This window comes from Prorops nasuta, unplaced genomic scaffold (genome assembly GCF_024137725.1).
Source record: "Prorops nasuta isolate Cenicafe-Biocafe unplaced genomic scaffold, Cenicafe_Pnas_1.2 PNAS00008, whole genome shotgun sequence".
NCBI classification, from domain to species: Eukaryota; Metazoa; Arthropoda; class Insecta; order Hymenoptera; family Bethylidae; genus Prorops; species Prorops nasuta.
The window spans coordinates 6,144,058-6,158,146 of NW_027116805.1; the positions used below are offsets into that span (position 1 = coordinate 6,144,058).

General features: G+C 42.4%; 1 protein-coding gene across 1 annotated transcript in view; it reads left to right on the forward strand.

The window, feature by feature from the left end:
- The window catches only part of LOC136775336 (neuroligin-4, X-linked-like), a 211,866-nt gene that overhangs the window by 161,055 nt on the left and 36,722 nt on the right, over window positions 1-14,089 (forward strand). The gene's annotated exons all lie outside the window — the stretch shown is intronic.

The following is a 14,089-nucleotide window of genomic DNA, read 5'->3' on the forward strand; positions in this document are numbered from 1 at the left end:
ACTTTTGTTTTTCATCTAGTGTGTAATTAGCTGCACTGGATAATTTCTCGCATCCTTGCCTGCAGGAACGATCGATCCCACCTCCTGTCCCACGATTTTTCAAATTAAATTATTTCTCTCCTTGATAAAAATTTTCACCTCTCAAAGGGCTAGCTTCTTAATATATTTCTCTGTACGTGGAAATCGAGGAGGGAAAGATAAATAAGAATGTAATACGAGAGAAAATTAACGTTCTACAAATTTCCAATTGCTTTCGGAAATATTTAATATCGATAAATATTTGGTCCGAATAAACAGCTATCGGAGCGTAAATTTATAATAAAAACTAATGCGTTACGAATAAATGCTTCGATAAATATTCAAAAGGCCTTTGCCAAATATTCATGAACGTATAAATACACAGATTCGTGTGATAAAAGTACATTAGTAGACGGGAAAGTTTTAATCATTAAACTCCTATTCGTATTCCGGAGTGCAACCTCGTTTATTGGCTTGTCAATTATTCGCATCAATTATATTGTGTAATTAAGCTTTAGTTCTTTAACAATCACCCAAATACATTGATCAATATTAAAAGTTTCTCCGATAATATCGCACATCGTTCTATTCGTGGCAGCTGTACGAGTACGGAATCATAATTAAGAGAGTGGCGAGGAAAAAAGAATCCAGCAGATCAGAGAGAACCGTTAATCCCGCAAGATGTACCTGTATCGAATAATGAAAAAATAACACAAATAATAAATTAAATAACCATCGAAACGTGGCAAGAGCCAGGCGTAAGTTAATTGACAAAAAACCGAAGAGTTTTTAGAGTTTTTGAAGGTAAAGCAGGAAACCGCTAATCTTGGATTACAAGAGAGAGGAGATAGGGTGATTTCCGCTATTCGGCGGATGCCACCATGCTTGGATGTCTATTAGCCGTAAACACTGCAGTGGCTAACGCGGAGAACGAGCTGCGCTATCCAAATGCCCGTGCCGTGTGGCATTATCCCCTCGCTGCTACACGACCATACTTGTCCATGCGACTCACTCGCACGGAGCTTCGTAATGGTCGTCCAAAATGAGGCCAGAGACTGGAATTTCGAGGGAGAAGGAAAAAGAATTGTGAGCAGGAACGATCAAGCTCTTGTACATAAAAAAAGCTGTAAAATATACTCGTTTGCATGGAATAATATATTCCACCGCGGAGGTCGTGTTTAAATGATACAACGACTGGCAAAATTAACCAGTTGATGTATATAATTAACGTTATAACGCTCGATAACAATGGGAGACTAAGTTTAGTGTGATTGAAGCAATTAGGTATCCAGTGATGGAATTTGCAAAACTAATAGTTCTCTGGTACAGCTGTATATGTATATATATATAAGGACGAAGATGGGAGTTGTTGGCGTTATTACCCAAGTGAGAGATAGGCGAAGTTCGATTGAGGATGTTGGCGATATCGGGCATGTCCGTGTCTGTCGCGTACATAAGCGCACGTGACCGGGAGAGGACTAAGCCACGTGTACAGCATCGGACCTCTCCGCGAAACTACAAAGTTATTGGCGACATATGCGAAAGCTGGCACATGAATATGCAGCAGCTACTCCGCAACGATATTCCGCTGGATCCTCTGCCTGGAGGGATGCGAAATTTGCCTCGTCGATAACCGTCACGATGCCCACCTTGTACCTTCCCTCGGAGCAGGCTCCCTTCACCGAACCCTGAAGAGGAGAGAAAATAAAGGCAGGAAATATAAAACCTGCGAGTGCTCTATTCCCTCCACAAATCGATAAATAAAGGTCCGCGAAAACGAAAGCTCTAGCTGCTTGTTTTGATATAAAAAAATAGCAGGAACAAAAGCTGATCCTTCTTGGCTTAATCCTGAAAAATCCTAACGACCATGGAGTAGCATCTGTGTTACGTAACTCCTTTTTTTCCCTCAAGAAAGGAAGATAAATATTTGAAATTTGAGGAATTAAGATAGAGGGAGAAAGAGAGAGAAGCTGGATGGTAAAATAAGGGCATTTTACGTGTACCAAACTAATGCTGGTAGATGAGTAGTGTACGATAACACGAGCAAGTCGGTGAGGACAGGGCTTGAAAGGATGTTCGAGTTACGAGGTGAATCTTTGAAAATGAAAATTTCAAGAGTCCTTAATGAAGGACGTTTTTGCTGTTTATAAGAGGAGAGGAAACGTTGAAGAATGATAGGGAAGGTGGAGAAAAATAAAAAAGGTGAAATTATCAGATGCGTGGAGCTCTCCGGTAGATTTGTAGCCTGGAAAAATGAAGAAGGGAAAGAGCAAGTTGAAGGACGTTCTCGGAGACTCGTGAGATTCAAGGAGAAGAGGGGTCGAGTGACGTGAGGTTGCCCCTGGGAAGAGAGGCTTTGCAGGACTATGAGAAAATTGAAGGAGTCTGTCTCTCCCTCTCTTCAGGATCGCCTTGGAATATGGTTCTTATAAAAGGACACGACTTGACCGTGCCAACGAGCTGCATCCGAACAGCTTCGAATGCCTTTTTTCTCCTTCGAGTGTACAAACACACACACACACACACACACACACGCAAACGCACACAGCCACGGAGACGTGCAAATCCCACGTGACTCTCGAAATCTTAAATGGAATATCGATGAAGGCAGGGTGAAAATGTGTCAGGGTTGAGAAGGGCATCCTCAACATCTATTTCCGTTTGGTAAAAGTGCACTTGCACCACCAACGAAAAGCGCTGAATGTAGTGATTAATTCGTCGGGCTGATTATACGCGCGATTAGTATGCAGCGCGTTTCCAGCAACATGATAATGATTGTGAATATTTCACGATAATTATAACCTCAGCGTGATATTGAAAGCAAATTCCATTCCCGAGAATTCAATGGCTCATACATAGTACTCTCTTTTCTCTTCGCAATCTCCTCGCCTATTTATTCAAAGCCACCTCCCCCCCCCCCCCCCCCCACCCTACTCAGCCCTCATCTTAATTACAGGCATTTATCGTTAATTTTTATTTGCTTTCTTATCCCTGATAGCGAGAATCGAGCCACGCAATCCCTTCGACTCTTTTCCCTTGAATTCTAGCACATCTAATTTATTGCTCTAATATAACAATTAATTCGTAAGAATATTTTTAGTTTTTTTAATGTATTTGCAGAAAAATTATAGTCCCATAAACTCACCCACGTGTATGTACAGTGAATACTCTGCTTGATCAATACGCACTGCGATGAAGCAGAAGAACGTCTGTCGAAGGAGAATTTCTGAATCGCCTGCCTTAATATTCTCCAGTCGTTAAAATATTATACCTCTTCTCAATTCGTACAATTGTCGATCAAAAGGAAAATAATTTCCATATTGTAACTCGCGTAGAAATTTAACTTCTATACGTCATACGAAGCAGCTGTAATTTTACATAGATGATATTTCATAAAAGTAATAAATAATCCTGGTATAGAGAGTTACTCAGCAGATGAATAATGAAAATGTTCAATGTAGCTTCAGCATTTTTTATTTTATTCATGAAGTTGAATGAATGATAAGCGTTATTCTATATCGTGTTTATACGAGCCTCTCTCTTTCTCCCGCATACACTCGTTATTGTAAATTTTAATAAATCACACTATGGTCTCCATAAATATGTTTGTCGATCGGTAAAGCGAAAGCTCGAATGAATGAAATATAAGTTAATTTGAAAAATAAAATAATGCTTAAAACGTTTAATTCGATCTTCGCGTATTTACACAGCTATCGCGATAATTGAGCTGCAGTTGATTAAAAAATTGCGCAAGTTCAAATAAATTGAATAAATTAGGATGCGGAAGTTAATTTACGAATTACGAATGGAGCGAAAAATAATTAATGAAATTAGTGTGTGACCGAAAATCGGTTCATCTCGCAATTAGCAAGCTAGCTGCAATAGCTCACGACTAACGGGCGGAGTTCAACTGCAGCGATTGTCAATATACCGTGAATGTTGTTGCGCAACGTATAATCCGATGATCTCGCGTCGTCCTGGAGCATCTGCCATTTCGAATAGCAGGACCATTTCAGTTTTGCACGCAGCAATATTCGGGCTCGGTATTATTAACAAAATTTGCATTTGTCGCGTGGAAGTCTTCAATCCATACCTCCTGTCCATTCATTAAAGCGCTTCACTAATAACTACGAATCAATTTACCATATGGATGAGCAGTATGAACAGCTGTACAACCGCTTCGCATTATTCTAGATACCAAAGCTCGTCGAGTGTGGCGATATAACGCCATTGTTCGACGAACGCGAAAAAAGAACAGTTGTATAATTTCAACAAATTTCCAAGGTTACCTGTCTCGTTTCGCAATTTCACCCCCTAAAAAATTTACACATTGCGAACCAAACAAGAAAAACCCAGGAAATTGTTGCAAAATTAAACATGCAACGGTATACAGCCATCTTGTTGAATTCTGCATACAATAATGATAATAATAATACTGAGAGAGAAAGCTTATATTATTCGCCAAGGAAATAGATTCGCATTGGGACATTGGCGATATAGGGAAAAAAGTATAAAGATCCGCTTTGAGATAAACCGTTTACGGGAAGTAAGGATTTTTACGAGGACTTTGAAAGCTGACAAGAAGTTCGCGATGTCTAACATGCGACGTCTTATACTACTTGGAGGGCCAACTTAAGCGAGTTCTCGTTTCGCCTATAGCATCTTGTTTTCCGCGAGTCGATTCGACTTGAACAGCCGGAACAGACGCTCGTAAACTCTCTCGAGGTAAGAATCGGTCACGTGTGACCGTAAGTAACTTCATCGTTCATCCCTTGAACCAATAAAATTTATCGAAAACCTGTCCTCCCGTAACCGATTGGGATTGTAAATTATTATCGCCATCTCTTATCCCCTCATTTTTTGGGTCCCATATATATATATATATATACGAGACATGGTGGTGCTCACCAACATTACCGCAACTACCCAGAGAGAGAAACATCGCTAAACCTTTCATTAAAATCATTCATTTTATCGAGTCTCACGTGTGTGCCACGCCACACTTTCACCCAGCCTCGATTGAATTTTATCAAGTTTTATATACGTTATTGCTGAAATATCATTTCCATCCTCCTCGCTCGAAAATTCCATATAAAATTGAATACATGGCCACTTTTACTCTCGATTCCACCGAAAAGTTTCTTACATAACTGGTTGACTTTTCGCCACGGAGCCGGAAGGATATTTCTTTGGAGCAAGAACAGCGTGTCGTAACCTTGAGAATGGTCTAATTTGGCAAGCGGGACGAGCCTCGCTCGCCGAAGAAGAAGGCACGCAGTCGAGTCGAAAGGAAAAGAAGTCCAAGTTGTGTGGAAAAGCCGACTTTTTGGGACGAGAGAGCAATCACCGCACGGTGCAATCTCTGCTTCAATGCACTCTCCATTTCCATTATCGGGAAGGAGTTTGCTCTCGCATACAGTGATAAAACGACTGTCGTACCTGCTATCGGACGTTTCTCCTCTATACATACACACATGCCTGTGCCAATCACGATATGCTCGCAGCTGGATACCTGCCGAGCCTTCCCACCACTCGCTCGAACCTCTTATACATATAAAATCAAAATATATATCCCCTCGCCAATAATAAACACATAGAGCTGCACCGGATCATTGCAAAAATCACTGGAAAATATTTTTTTCACCTAATTTCACACGATTTCTCAATCGCATCGCTGCCAATTTTCAAACATTCTCTCTCAAGTTTTTTGCAAGCCAACCCTCGACTCTGTACTGAAAAGTTTAAGTGCGAATCCGGTAGATGAAACCCACCGCGGTTCGCAAAGTCGACTGTGAATGGAATAATAAATTAATGATAAACTTGAAATTCGCACGATGAGTCGTGAATAGCAGCGTGGCGGTTTTGAGCATAGGCGGAGGCAAAAGGGCTCTAATCCCAGGGAGTTAGCGTCAGTCAAGCTTGAATTACGACGTGCGACGGTACGACGCGTCCTATTTATCGTAAATTATGATAAACTACATAACGCTTGATAATAAACGTCGTCCGATATTACACCGATCCCCTTGCCATTACCCTGTAGACACACCGTGCTAAGTAATTCCAAAATGCTAATATACCTAATAACTAATCGTTTTATCGAATCAATCTAACCAAAACTAACCTTATTATACAAATGTATATATACTATATATATATATTAAAGTGGAATTCGACTGAGCAACACCCTAGCTGCTACCCGAAAATTCTAACAAGTGTATCGTTTCCTCCCCCTCACCCCTCCCCGAAGCAATCTTCCCAAGAGCCAGATACACTATTTAATCACGTATTTCAAAATCTGTTTAATCATGTATTTAATCACGCGTTTAATCATGATTACTGTGGATTACGAGCATATAAATTTTCGATTTGCTCTCCACAATGCACGCTCGTATTTCCTCGATATATCCCGATAGGTCACGGATATGTAAATGTTAGCTGGGATAAATTAGTTTTAATAAGTAAGGAGTATTAGATTCGCCAATTGGCCAAATATTAGCTATATATAATTGAAGAACCTAGTCGTCGCAAGGCTTTGATCCAGGAACAAAATTAATCTTACGTGTAACGTTAGCCTGTTTTGTCTGCCAAGTGTGTTTATTGGTACGATCCTGTAAAGATAATTCCAAGAAATTATCATGGAATTGAGACCATGGGATTGGCGTTGGAAAATTCGCAGAGGGAGCAAAGGAGCAATTCTCTCTCTCTCTCTATATATATATATATATATATATATATATATATATATATATAATCGAGGTAGGAGAATCGGTTGCAGCAGGTTTCGACGGGTCGTTGCTACACGCGTCCGCATTTACGCTGTTTGTATGGGAATTACGACACTAAAGTACGGTGTTGCATGGTTTGCGTAGGTCTCCTCAAGTCCGATGTTTGCGATTGCGCCGGGCTCATGGTTATTGGACTAGCACCAACGATTATGCTGAATTACTGTTTACCAGACTCCATTTCTATTTGTCTAATATCGACCAGCTATTGTATATACACAGCTCCAACGCCTCCTAACCGAGAAGCTTATATCGCTGTGCGATATGCTGACCCCGCTTCGACCTCCTCCCAAAAGCATCCGTAAACGAGGCCGTGGCACATTCTACCTGCGAAACCTTTCGTGAAAAATGCCAAGGTAGAACCGTGAGAGTCTAGTCGCAATTTTAATTAAAAACTGGATACGCCAGGGATGCGAAATTAATTATCCCCGTTGAATGCATCATTTCGTTTGATGCTCCAGCTCGACGTCCAGTAACCCGAGTCTGACCCCAGGAATGTTTCGCCAGCTTTTCCCCGCTCGCACAGCGCATGCGTCCTTTATTTTGCCCAAATCTAAGTGGAAAAAGACGCATCGAGCTAAATCCTGTAGCCACGCGAATTCTTGGAACTCGAGGATGCACAGGTGCAAATTAACGAGACTCTCGCCACGTGGGGGAAGGAAGGAAGGACGGAGAAGACACACGCGTTGGTTCTCAATCAAGGTCATCGCTTTCTTTGTTTCCGGGTGGGACGGCAACGGAGGAGCGACGAGACGAGGTCCCTTTATCGATTCGCCACTCTCCCCATTTTGACCCTCGTTATCCATTATGCATGTCGCGCGAGGGAGGGAGTGGCGAGTACCGGCTTACCTGTTGCGAGTCTGCGGCAGCCAAGATCAGTCGAGTTCCTCAAAGGAGCCTGCAGGAGCTTGGCTCGCGGACCAATCGGTTCTTCCTCCCCCCTCCCTCCACAGATTCCATCCAACAAAACCTCCAGGAAGCTTCTTTTACCGTCTAAACGCCTATGGCCCCACTCGAGCGGAAATTATTTGTCGTCAGCATTCCATTTCCCTTTATTCTCGTGGAAATCCCCAGCCATCCGCACCCTCGATCGATTCACGCGTGATCTCAGCCCCCCTCGACCGGAAGTCCAAGGAAGACGCGCGATTGATCGTTAGCTCGTGCACTCCTCACGCAATTTATAATCGTATTATCCACGTTGATGTTGTACTATACCGATCATATGCTACAGTTGCGTCACGTTGCATTCCTGAATCGAGCGAAACGCTTGTCTCGGTTATCAGCTAGCGCAGTGTATATACATGTACGAGTAAGCGAGCACATTTGTGGCTCGCATTATGACCGCTTCGCGTTAACGCAATTTACCGTGTTTACATTACAATCTGCTTCTCTCTCGTGCAACAACGTTTCTCAGAACGCATCGCGATACTAGCACGCGGATATTCACGGCTTAAAGAGACTCTGGAAATTCAATTATCGAACGAGCTTCGCGTGTCCTGACAGACTATATATATATATATATATATATTAGGGTGGTCGTTAAAAAAAAAATTTTTTTGACGGATCCCCAAAAACAACTAGTATTTGATGAGAAACTACAGTGGTTGAAACCTGTGGCCTGATAAATGATGGAAACACGTGCCTCAATGCGATCAAATACAATTTTCGAAGAATTTTACAGTTTTTTGCAGATAACTCATTAAATATTCGATTCTATGAAAAGATGCATATAACCTTTTCTCTGAAGAATTAAATTCTACATAATAAAGGTTCTATACATTTTTCTTCTAGAATGCATACTAATCGAGATATTGCTGAAAAAACGATCCTCTTGTTCGTTTATACACATTATATTGATATGTTTATATGAATAATTATTTTTAGTTTACCGTACAATTAACATATTTTATTAAATTAAGAGAAATAAAATGTGTAGCTACAGCGAAATAAGAATAACTACTCATTTGAGCATATGTCAATATAATGTGTATAAACGAAAAAGAGGATCGATTTTTCAGCAATATCTCCATTAGTATGCATTCTAGAAGAAAAATGTATAGAACCTTTATTATGTAGAATTTAATTCTGCAGAGAAAAGGTTATATGCATCTTTTCCTAGAATCGAATATTTAATGAGTTATCTGCGAAAAACTGTAAAATTCTTCGAAAATTATATTTGATCGCAATGAGGCACGTGTCTCCATCATTTATCAGGCCACAGGTTTCAACCACTGTAGTTTCTCATCAAATACTAGTGGTTTTTGGGGATCCGCCAACATTTTTTTTTTTAACGACCACCCTAATATATATATGTATATAGATCACATTAGGCCCCGAACAAAATTTAACAAGCTCCCGAAGCAACGAAAAAGTTTTGAAATATAAAATTTTGCTCGTCATTGGAAAAGCCTGGAGGATAATTTTCCGTGACGGATCGCAGCATCGTTTCGACCCCGTTGGATTTTATTAAATCAGCTCGCAGGCTGGCATGTGACCGAACCTGCACAATTGGCGAATTGAGACGAATGTGGGTGGTAATCAAAGCACGATCGCTCAAAGTGTCCTCGTTCTACGTAACTCACGGCGTTCTTTTCTTCGAGGCGAGAGAACGGAGCAAGATTAATGTCCATCCATGATCGTCTCGCCACGTAGACGTCGTCGGTGAATCTACCGACCACCATCGTAACATCAACCGATAAGAAAGTACCAGCTCGTCTGCGATGTTCGAGTGACGGCTTAACGTGATACAAATGTACCTTCGCTAATCACAACTTTATACTCGTTTCCTCCAGCAAATCTTTCATACCCCCTCCACTCTACAATCACACACACGCACATGTGTATATGTGTAATACCTAACAAAGGTCTGAATTTCGTGGAAAAAACAGCAAGTTTGCATGGGGAAAGTTTTTTCATCCCTCGACGCTTACTCCGCTCATTGGAATTATACACACACACACACACACATAGGTAGGTATGTATTAGGAATAATTGTGTGGAAGAGACGAGGAACGATCTCGGATCATCAATGGCATATTGGCAAAGTTACGCGAGAGAATATAGAAATTTGAATTGAAAATTCCCCGGAGAAATCATGCAACAACTACGTTTTACCAAGCACGTATTCTTATAGTTATCGCGGAAATGGCATCTCGGCTCGGGCGCGAATGGCTCCGAAGCCGCTTGTACAATGCCGATTTAAGGTATTATAACGGTATCTCGCAACTTATTACGTGCTCCGGCGTCGTTATACTCGACGCTTAAACTGCAAATCCTGTTAAAACGAAGGACAAACTTCCAACGGACTCTATCAACAACTTTGCGGAATTTAAATGCCGCTAATTACCCCCTCCGCTTATCACCCCTGGCAAAAGCAAAACTTTTAATGTTGATTCGACGCAAGACGACCGATCGACCGTTCCTCGCGCGAGGACTATAAAGTCGTTTCGCTCCATTGCCGATTTCGTTGCACGAACAAAGCCCTAATTACGGCACTTTGTTAACGAGCCTGCGTCCAATGAGAATCGTGCAAGATAAAACCAATTGATGCAAACTCGATCTTTCCATGTCGAGACTGCGAATTAGCGTATAGTGTATGTAGAAGAGCTGCGTGCTCGAGTAAATAAAGTCTCGCGTTGATCGTCCATCGAGGTTTCTCTCTTGAGAACGAAGCTACGACGAGACAAGGAAAAGAAGAAAAAAAATTAGAAACGAAAGAGGAGGAGCAAGAAAAATGGCCACTGGCCGCAACTGAAATTGGCCAACTTCATTATTCATAAGGTTCGCTCGCTCCAAACTTCGTTATGCTATTTTCCACCTTATTATTATTGGGATACGAAAACGCCGTAGGGTATCGAGTTGAATAAAATTATCTTCCCGCTCTTATTTTTGCGCCTTGCAAGAATTTCGCGGATAATCGCATTATTTCCCTGGCTTTGTTTACTCTCGCAATCTCCCATATACAAAAGCACCCGTATCTGTGTTATATATATTTATTATAGAGGAACCGCTGCCATTACAGATTCCGCCGCGCCTTTTATAGCAATCGTGAAAAACTCGTTGCGTGCTTGTTAGTCGCGTTTCAGCCGTTAAAAATGCATATGAGGAGATCCCTCTCGATATATACGATTCCCCTCTTCTTTCTTTACGAATCATGCTAATTTTATCCCCCGTGAGCAAAATACCCAACTACCCAGGGCATCATCTCCAATTAAGCTAATCTGCGCCGGGAATAGGCGTATCTTTACGAGAACGAAGCTACGGGAAAACGAATTAAAGCGCGAGGCTCGATTCTGCAAAAGTTCTGCCTCCGCGCGAAACTTCGATGCTGCACTATTATATAGTCCCGCGGAAAATTGAAAAGTACGTGTACCATATATATGTATATATATACGCGAGTCGGACTGCTGTTCGCATCAATTTCCCTAACCTTATACCTATACTTACCCCGCTTACAGGCTTTTCCCGAAGCTACGTCTTCCTATCGGTAATCGAAATTCTCCAGCCTTTCGCTTCCGGGATCCGTGGTTTCTCACCGTGAATTATACATCTTTTGGCGGGAAAAAACTTGGCCAGAAATCTTGTAGATCCTCAGAGAAATATTGCACGCGAAAGATTTCGGTTTACACAGCACAGGTACATAATACCTTGCAGTGTATACATCTCGCCAACTCTGCGAGCTTTAAACAGCGACTAATCCGAAAATTCAGAATTATATCTTTGCCTGGCTGTAAAGAGTTCTCGACTCAAGGGTGCAGTCTTTTATATATTCTTTTAAATGAGTAAATCTAAAAAACAAGAACAATGTACGACTCGTTGGTGTATTTATGGCAAAAGAGAAGAAATACATGGCTCGAGTAGCAAATACACGAACGAGGAGCACAGCTGTACGTGTGGTAAAACGTGTCTCACTGTAGACAAATTGTTCGTAATGGAATATAGGAGACTGAAAAGAGCATGAGAGGTAGCGTGTAGCGGAAAGAGTATGATAGCTAGGAAAAGGTTTGAGATACAAAGCGATGATTGATAATGCGGATGGCGTTTGTGATGATCCCAGGGGTCGGATTGAACATTTTTAATACCGATGGAGAGAGAGAGACCGAGTCTCTCGCTCCTCTTACCCCACACCTCGAGGAGACCGCATCGTCACAGGGCCAGAGCGGACAGGGGCAATACATCAGCGGTTAATGAGCAAACTTTAATATTCCTACGGTCTAAAACCCCCACCCCCTCCCCCCCCCACGCATTTTCACGCCAACCAGTTACTCGCTCGCTCGACGACCAGCGCGCGTCTCCGAAGCGAACCGCCGGTGCAATCATTGACTTAGCTACTTGAAGAACCAACCTCTATAACCACAAATATAGAAATAAATCCAGTGATAAGACGGTTCGTTGCGAACGAGGTCCAAAGTTTTGCGTAATGGAAGAGGAAAAACCTCGTTTGACGAGAAAAGTATATATACCGGGTGGGGGGAAAAAAAGGAGCAGTCGCTGGAGGAAGATAATGAAGATGGAGAGAGGGTGGGGCGAGCGAGTGTCCATATAATAGTGAAAAGCGGTGGAAAGGCATTCGGCTGCTGTAATTACAACGGCCACTATATCATCCCTATAACGCACCCCCCCCCCCCCTCTAGTTGCCGCTTACCTATATATTCCACCCCTTTCTCTTTCTCTCTTTCGCTTTTCCTATACGTCGTTAACACATTCTTGGCTACCGCAGTGCTGAATTTCCTGCTGATACGAGCGAAAAAGCTTCATATTCGGGCTTAACGCTCCTTTTACGGTGGCAGGGCAGAGAATCTCACCCTCTACCAATTCCAGCGGTACCGCCGGCTCGTGTGCGCCGCGTCTCGAAAGTGCAAGAGGTGCAAGCCGCCATTTTGCCATTCGTTCGCAAACGAGCTCGCACATTCGACAGCCGACGCTGAAAATACATTAATATCGTGAAAAGCTATAGAAGAGAGACCAGCATGGCAGGGAACGCTCGATATACCATCGATAGACCAGCACCCTATTGTCTAGCCACGTTAGTTGCATTCACCGATATCAAATATACACATCAATGGAAAACTTCCGTTCCTCGACTCCATTCTCCCTCGCGATATTAATTCTGCAATACGAACCGTGGACAAGCATATCTTCTACATAAAGAGATTCGATAGACGAGACGATTATTTCGACCGCATTGCAGAGATTCCTGCTAAATTCTGCCTCCCAAAATAAATCCGCCCTATCGAATCAGCCAAGTTGGTAGAAATAATGCAAGCTTCGTTTTATCGTTGTTGACCACGAGGTTTTCTTTGGTGCAGCAGCCAGGGTCGAAGAGAGTCGGGGTAATGTTGCGTATTTATGAGATATTCTTCCTTGCAAGGTGCACGGTTTCGCGATATTAATGTTGGAGGATGTATATTTACAATTCGTAGGCGCCAGCGGGTCGCGCCCGAATCGGATCGCTGACAGGGTCGAAGCGAACCTCGCTTATTTTCTCTGCTGCAGCTCCTCGCAAACTGCTGTCTGCCTGCTGCCTGCCTGCTGACGTCGCTCTCTAATTAGCTCCGAGCGGCCGACTTAACTCCTCCCCCCCCCCCCCCCTCACCCCCCACCACCATCATTTCTCCAACACTCCACATCGTCTTTTTCCAACGCTCCTCTCTCTCTCTCTTCGTAATAAAGTCTGATACTGTTCTGGAGCATCGTCTAGTTTACATCCTGTGCTGTCATTACCATTCCTCCACTTGAATTAAATTCCACACGAAAAACTCGTTAACGAAATTATCCAACGAGATTCAATTTACCGAACCTCGTTCGTAATTATGATACACTACAATGGCATTCGCCAGTGCAAATCCCTTTTCCACTGTGGAATTTATACTTATATCGTTGAATCTGTATCCTTCGTAATTTGTTTTCATCATTACGCGTTTCGCTGGTGTAAAGGAACACGTGTACTGTATATAAGCCACAAATTTCTCGTTAATTAATTAATTGCGGAAAAATTTAATCGCGCAGTATATGTACAGCTCGGTGTACGGTAAATCAGTGTGCAGGATTCGTTACGTTAATAAAGGGTGATGGCTTAATGTAGGGAAGGGGGGGGGGGGGCTTGGATTTTAATGAGTGGCAGATGTTCGATAATTGAAAGTGTATTACAGCGCTTGGTGGCGCAAAGTTCGATGAAAAGGAAGTCCGTTAACCGTGCGAAAAGATGATCGAGCCAATTAAGAGGAGTCGAGTTGATCTCCACGAGCCAGTCGATCGGTAATGCCAATGACACTAGGCTTTTGCAAGCA